At 44.5% G+C, this 8,254-nt stretch overlaps 1 pseudogene; it reads left to right on the forward strand.

The window, feature by feature from the left end:
- The first annotated feature begins 1,058 nt into the window (after window positions 1-1,058).
- LOC125489863 lies at window positions 1,059-2,584 on the forward strand (annotated as a pseudogene).
- The last annotated feature ends 5,670 nt before the right edge of the window (window positions 2,585-8,254 follow it).

Below are 8,254 nucleotides of genomic sequence, written 5' to 3' on the forward strand. Positions count from 1 at the left end.
TCTATATATTTGTGTAGAAATATCAGCTGTCCGACACCCATAACACAGGTTCTGCCTAGCTTGGGGTCGGATGGCCGTGTGTGAGATGTCCCCACATATTATTATTATTATATTATTATATACTGACGAAAAACGAACGAACAAGAGCTGTCGTGCAACCGGCACGTTTAATACAACGGTAGAGAGTCGTGGTAAGGTGAAGTTTTGTTTTTCCGAAGCTTCGGAGCGCTGCGCTAGTTACGGTTCTATCTCGTTGTATTAAGCGTGCCGATTGAGTGACAATTCTCGTTTGTTTGTTCATTCATAGATTTAGAAAGTGACCCCCCAGATGCGTGGCGAGATAGGCAGGCAATATGCCTACCCAATGAGGGCTAAGCGACATGTGAGGGAACTCTTGAAGAGGATTGAAGGTTACAATTACGATCGAGTTTGATGATGATTCTGTAGTGTAGGGGTGCGTCTAGTGGTAGTACCTTTCAGGTCTCTACAGCCGGCCCTCCATCCGGAGGGTGTATGCCACACTGGTCCACAGGCGTTCCACAAATCTCTCACCAGTGGCTCCAAGAAGCTGTTGTGCACGCAGCGGCCACACCACGGTAAACCACGTCGGCTCGTGGGCTAAACCTGGTCGAGGGGAGCCTGCACGCTTCGGCGGACAGGCCTGAACGTAGACACCTCCTACGCAGTGCATGAAGACTGATCCGGTGACGAAGGCAAACCACAGCTGATAAGCAACGGTAATTGGCAGAGTCAGCGGGACAGCAAAGGCATGGTGGAAGGCCAGAGGCGACAGCAGAGGTCTACAGCGGCTGTCGGCAGACACTGCATCCAACTCTTCTCCGATCGTAGCGGTCTCCGTTCCATCGGGTACAGAAGAGGGCGGACGAGAGAGTGCACCTGTGGTTGCGCACCCACTTGTGCACTATAATATGATCTGCGTATCGGACTGCTTCTGGATAACGGACTCGGAATCGACAAGACCTGCGGCGATGAGCAAAAGTAGAGAGGTTCGGTTGTGATGCACACCGGGCTTTGTCCAATACTTGCACGCAGGCGGCTCAGAGAGAGTGGTCGCTTTTGCGCTGATTGAGGTGACAGCGTGAGCTCGGCAGCACTCTGAGTGTCCAAGCAGCCCTATTCAGGGAAGCACTGCTTGCCCCACACGGGGACGGGACTAGAAAAGGTGTCCTAAAAATTGCTCGCCTCAAAACTACAGGGAGGTAGTAACCACGGCTGCCTGAGCATCCCTCCAATCGTGGTCGAAAACGAGCACATTATAACACGACATCAAAAATGACATTTGCTGCATGGAACGTACGCACACTGATTGATCGCGATACCAACATTTGCCCTGAAAGAAAAACCGCTATAGTGGCACGTGAACTTCGTCGCTATAATGTGGATGTAGCCGCAATCAGCGAGACCCACCTGGCCGACGAAGGAGAACTAGTGGAGCACGGTGGCGAGTATACTTTTTACTGGAAGGGGACTCCTGCATCCGAGCCAAGACGCTCAGGAGTCGGGTTTGCGATCAAAAGCGCTATTGTGAAGAAACTGGTTGAATGTCCAGTGTTTATTTCCGACCGCATTATCACTTTGCGCTTACACTTGGAAAATAATCAGTACCTCAACTTGATAAGCGTTTAACGCCCCAACGATGACCAACGATGACGACATTAAGGAGCGTTTCTATGAAGAGCTTGCAGCCACCCTCTCTGGTATTCGACCGGTAGAGAAGATCCTTCTGCTTGGTGACCTGAATGCTAGAGTTGGCCGTGATTATGAAGCTTGGCCGCGTGTTTTGGGTCGGCACGGTATAGGTAACATGAACAGTAATGGCCAAATGTTACTCAGCCTCTGTGCGCAATTTGGCTTGGCTATAACCAATACCTATTTTAGATTACCCATTAAGCACAAGGTCACATGGATGCACCCGAGGTCCAAACACTGGCACCTTATAGACTACGCCATAGTCCGGCAAGCGGATATTTCGCAAGTCCTCGTCACGCGGGTTATGCGAGGGGCCGAATGTTGGACGGATCACAAGCTTGTGGTGACTAAAGTAAAACTGCGACTTCGCCCGCCCGTCAGATCCAACAGAGTCAATTCAGCACGTCTTGACGTAAATAAACTGGCTAGTATGGAAACTCGAAACAGTTATTGTCATGCTTTGAATAACGCAACCTCAACAATTGACACAGATGGTGACTTACAAATGACATGGGACTTACTATGTTCGCAAATAATTGATTCGGCCAAACACATGTTAGGGAAATTACCCCGTATTAACGAAGACTGGTTCGACGAGAACGATCAGTCATTGACCGATGCGATTGCAAAGCACCGAGCCTTGTTGCGACGTCACCGTCGGGGAAGACAATCTCGAGAGACGCTGGAGGAGATAAAGAAAAGCAGTGCTGCGCTTCGTTCTCTTACTCGGGAAGTAAAGGACCAGTGGTGGAAACAGAAAGCCGAGTTCATCAACTGGCTTTCCCAGTCTAACCGGCTAGGGCTGTTTTATGCTGAAGTACGGAAACTAATCGGCAGTGCGCCCCGTGTCAATGTACCACTGATTTTGATTTGATTTGAAAAGGTCTTTATTTGCACATAATGTTAGTTACACAGCTTGCTTACTTTCTAGTGTTAGTTTTTATCCTAGAAGAAACTACTTTAAGCGGGATGTTTTTTCAGACAAGACAATGCCTATATAAACAATATTGCATAAACAACTAATTAAATAACATAAATATATAATTTTTTTTCTAATACGTTAAGTATAAAGTGAGTTTGATGTTTTCATCTACAGATACACACTTTAGTGTAGTGTATATTAGCAACATAAGTATTGTGACAGTTAACACCTAATAAGAACGAAATCTTTAATTAGGTACCTAACAATAATGTTTATAACATTAACATAAAAGTTCAGTTTTAATCATGCTAACTCGGTACATAATGTAAAAAATATTGTGGGTAAATTCACAAATCACGCCTCGGCTCGGGCGAATGTGCCGGCCGCGCACTGTGCGCTTGAACATAAGGGCGATATTCGCAGCGGGCAGCAAGACGGTCGCGCGGTGACTCAAGCGTCATCGCTAAGCACGTAGTGATGGGGTAGCTTGTAAGTTTTATACCTGTCGGCATAACTCAAATTATGTAATCGGCTTAAACCAATTGCAGCGATTAAAGAATTGAAGTGGTTAGGATTTTTAAACAAGTAAAAGTTACGTGTTAATTTTAGAATATACTCGAGTAAAGTGGGAAACTTAATTATTTTGTGTAATTGTTTTAAATTTGTACGATACGGACAATTGTATGCTATCTTAAGGGCTTTGTTTTGTACAACTTGTAATTTTTTATGGTTGGACTGACAGGTACTGCTCCATACAGGGCAAGCGTAGGATATTGTGGGTCTGATCAAAGTCGTGTAAATATTTAGTTTCGTGGTGGAACTGAGAGGACATTTTCTATTAAGCACTGGGCTGAGGGCATTGAGTGCTTTGATACCTTTAGTTCGTATGTGGGCTACATGATGGGTCCAGTTGAGTTTATGGTCAAGCACTACCCCTAAGTACTTGACCGTTTTTTTCCATTCAATGGGATGGGCATTTATTTTAAGACTACGACATGGAAGCTCTCGCCGTCTAGTAAAAAGGATTGCTTCAGTTTTTGCTTCGTTCAGTTTCAATTTCCAGATAGTAAAGAAATTATAGATGAGGTCTATTGAAAGTTGCAGTCTATCAATGATGAGGTCAACGTCATCCGATGATGTAAAGCATGCTGTGTCGTCGGCAAAACATGCCAAGTTAGTGCGGGGCTGCTTAGGCATGTCATTTAGAAAAATGAGGAAGAGGTACGGCCCGAGAATGGACCCTTGGGGGACTCCGGCAGGGATGGAATGAAGTTCCGACTGAGTGCCATTAACATAAACAAAGAAACTTCTCTTATTGAGATACGACTGGATTAGATTTACAAGTGGAAATGGAACCCGGAGTTTTATTAACTTGTAAATAAGCCCTTGGTGCCAAACAGTATCAAAGGCCTTTTCTACGTCGAGGAGAAACATTCCAGTCGACTGGTTTAGGTTAAGTTGATGAGAAGCATGTTCCGCAACGCGTGCCAGCTGTTGGGTTGTCGAGTGGCAACTACGGAAGCCAAATTGTTCCTCAATCAGATGGTTTTTGGTTGCTTTGAGGAGGCGGCAGTAGATAATTTCTTCAAACAGCTTTCCTAGAGTTGGAAGAAGGCTGATAGGGCGATATCCCGAGGGAGATGAGTCTTCCTTGCCTGGCTTTTTAATCGCAATCATCTTCGCAGTTTTCCAACTTAAAGGAAAGTAATTTAACGCTAAGCATGAATTAAATATTTTGGTGACGAGGACAATCGCTTTTTGGGGTAGATTTTTTATAGCGGAGTTATTAATATCATCGTAACCTGGAGCTTTTCTCAATTTGAGTTTGCGAATCGATTTAACTACCTCTTGCGGGCGTACTGGGGTAGTGAGCGCCTCGCGATCCTCACTGCCATTTAAAGCTGTGATAGATGAGGTTACCTCATTCTCTGCTTCACTAGACCAGTTGTGAGTTAAACTCATATTTTGAGAAAAGGAGGAGGCAAGTTCTTCCGACTGCTCCTTAGGAGTTTTTGTGAAAGTACCACTGCGATCCTTAGACGGGACGCAACGGCTAACATCTAGGGAAGACACTATGAATCGTTGGGCTGAGCATTTTAAATACCTACTAAATGTAGATCGATCAGCTGATCTTGAGCACATTCGAGCACTCACAAAGTTCCCCGAAAAAACAAATTTGTGTGATCCGCTCACACTTGAAGAAGTTATTACAGCCATAAGACAGCAACCAAACGACAAAGCGGCTGGTGTCGACGACATTGTTGTAGAACTTTTGAAGTATGGAGGAGAAAAGCTGCACAACAACCTGTGGAAATTGTTTTTGCGCATGTGGAACGAAGAACAAGTACCAAGCAACTTTAAAATCTCTCGTATTTGTTCCCTTTACAAAAATAAGGGAGACCGTTCCGACTGCAATTCGTACCGAGGTATATCTCTGCTATGCATCCCTGGAAAAATCTTCGCCAAAGTTCTTTTAAATCGACTGATTCCCTTGTCCAAAACTCTCCTGCCAGAGAGCCAATTTGGCTTCAGGCCTGAAAGAGGAACCTGCGAGGCTATATTTACTTTGCGCCAATTGCAAGAGAAAAGTAAAGAGCAACGTCAACCGCTCCATCTGTGCTTTGTGGACCTTGAGAAGGCATTCGACAGCGTACCTCGCGAGGCCTTGTGGTTGATCCTGGAGAAATATGGCTGTCCCGACAAGTTTATTAGGTTAATTCGACTGCTTCACGACAACATGACATGCTGTGTAGCAGCATATGGTGAACAGACTGAGTTTTTCCCCGTTACCTGTGGAGTCAAACAAGGATGTGTCTTAGCTCCCACCCTGTTCGCCCTGTATTTTGCTGTCGTGGTTCGTGAAACCTTGCTAGACACTTCAGAAGGCATCGCTATCCGCTTTCGGACAGACGGAAAGCTATTTAATCTAGCTAGACTTAAGGCCAGCACCAAAGTCTCTTACGACATGATAACGGAGATTATGTATGCGGATGACCTATGTTTTGTGGCTAATTCACCAGGCGGTCTACAACAGCTGATGAGCAAGCTCAACGAGGCGTGCTGCAGATTTGGACTGAAAATAAGTGTTAAGAAAACCGAAGTTATGTCTTTGGACACACCGCCAACGGCCGACTCTGCACTGAATATTCGCCTGGGGGTAACTGCTCTTAAGCAAGTAGACAAATTCCGGTACCTGGGGAGTACCTTAACAGCTAAGGGGGACCTAGACGCCGAAATCAACAGCAGGATTGGCGCGGCTTCCGCAGCCTTTGGAAAGCTACAGCTGAAGATGTTCCGCTCACACGACATCCGGAGGTCAACTAAGATCGCTGTGTACATGGCTATAGTCCTCCCAAACCTTCTCTACTCAGCCGAAACGTGGTGCTTGTATCGACGACACATCCGGACACTAGATAGGTTTCACCTCAAGTGTCTCCGAGAGATTTTAAATATAAAATGGTCAGACCGTATTCGAAATACAGAGGTGTTGCGTCGGGCTAAGGTCGGTGGCATCGAAGCTTATCTTATGAGACGACAACTGCGCTGGTGTGGTCATGTCTCCCGCATGTCCGATGACAGGCTCGCGAAACGCGTATTCTATTCGGAGCTCCGTGAAGGCACGCGCAAGCGAGGTGGCCAGTTCCTTCGATACAAGGACGTAATGAAAAGGCACATGAAGAGATGCGACATAGACCCGAACAGCTGGGAGGAGACTGCAGCTGAACGCCCAAAATGGAGACATCTTGTGCAAGGAAATGTCTTCACTTTTGAGGAGCAGTGGCGAACAGACCTGGACACAAGAAGAGAGGAACTAAAAGCCAGACCACCTGCGGCAATCGTATACAATTACGAAAATGGTTCACTGAAATGTGAAATGTGCGGTCGAACATTTACCGCCAAGATTGGCTACATAAGCCACATCCGGGCACACCAACGAAGCCTAAATCTTCATTAGCAGTCGCCGTAGCCGTATCGGCTTGGAAGACATCATCATCAGTGTAGGGGAAAAAATTGATTTCAATATAATAAAGTTAGTAACTTTCAATACCTAATCAAAGTTAAAAGCGATTGAAATGTTGCTTTAAGGTTTAGGTAAGCGTCCAACTTGCGGAATCGTACGTATTCAGTATTCTTTGTATAGAAATTCGCACAAGAGCGTCCACTTCATCGGCATTTCCGACGCCGTTTCTTCTTCTTCTTCTTCCTTGCCTAATCCTTATTTAGGGTCGGCATTGTTCGTCATGCCGCGCCATTTTACCCTATCCTCTGTCATATAAATAAATAAATAAATATCCTCATTCACTCCACACCCTCTCATATTTTCTTTCACGCAATCAAGCCACGTTTTTCTTGGTCTTTATCCGCCGTTTATCCATACATTTATGAAAATCCGTTTGGTCCGATACGTGCGATACTGATTACCTTTAATAAATGATCTTCTTAATGGCGTGGAACTCATAAAAGCTAGTCTAGCATCAGTCCAGGGTGTGCAGGCGTATTTTTAAGAAACACACAGACGTTAAATAAGTCAAAGAAATTATCTTATTAATCGAATTATACAATACTAGCTGTTCCCGCGAGCTTCGTTTCGCCTTAAAAAGTTTTCCCGTGGGAATTCCGGCATAAAAAGTAGCTTATGTTCTTTCCCAGGGTCTAGATCGTATGTATACCAAATTTCATTCAAATCCGTTCAGTAGTTTTGGCGTGAAAGAGTAACAGACAGACAGACAGACAGACAGACAGACAGACAGACAGACAGAAACACCTTTGATCACACATGCTCAAATAAAAACACATAAGTACAAATCAGCAAAACTGATTTTAAAGTTATTAGCTAATTGATTTCACAAGTGATCCTGTAATGATCTCAAGATAGTAGCTAGATAGCCTAGGTCCGGTATAGCATTCGGAGTAAGAACCCAGAAGGTATTATTTTTCTTGGATATAAATTTTCAAGTATTTTACATAGGAGATACAGAAAACGTGCTGTAGGATGACCATGACTGTGAGATCGCTATTTGGGACAATGAAACTAGCTTTTATTTAAAACTAATCAATTACATTAGTCTAAAACTACAAAGGCCCTGTTTCACAATGTCTGGTTAGTGGCTACCTGTGAGATAAAATACATGCTGTCGCTGTCAAAAAAAATGTAACAGAGAGTGATAGCATAGTGTTTTATCTTACAGGTAGCCACTAACCAGACATTGTGAAACAGACCCTAAGTATACTAGCTTATAAGTGACTTATTTGACGACCGAATGGTGTAGTGGTTAGCGACCCTGACTGCTATGCCGAAGGCCCCGCGTTCGATATACATATGTAGTATAAGTACAAAGACAGATATTTGTGCTTACTCGAGTCTTGGGTGTTAATACTCGTATGTACCTATATAATAATAAAGTATCTAACTATTACATAAACACCTGTACCAGACCCATACAACAGGCTCTGCCTAGTTTGGGGTCGGATGGCCGTGTGTGAGATGTCCCCACATATTATTATTTATATGTGTAAGTAGTCCCTTTCGCTGAAGTTGCACAGGATCGAATGGTGAAGAAAAAAGGGGAGGCATTTGCCCAGCAGCGGTAAAGCAAGGAGCCAATAATATTTTTTTAAGTT

The sequence above is a fragment of the Plutella xylostella genome, chromosome 2, assembly GCF_932276165.1.
Source record: "Plutella xylostella chromosome 2, ilPluXylo3.1, whole genome shotgun sequence".
Taxonomy (NCBI): Eukaryota; Metazoa; Arthropoda; class Insecta; order Lepidoptera; family Plutellidae; genus Plutella; species Plutella xylostella.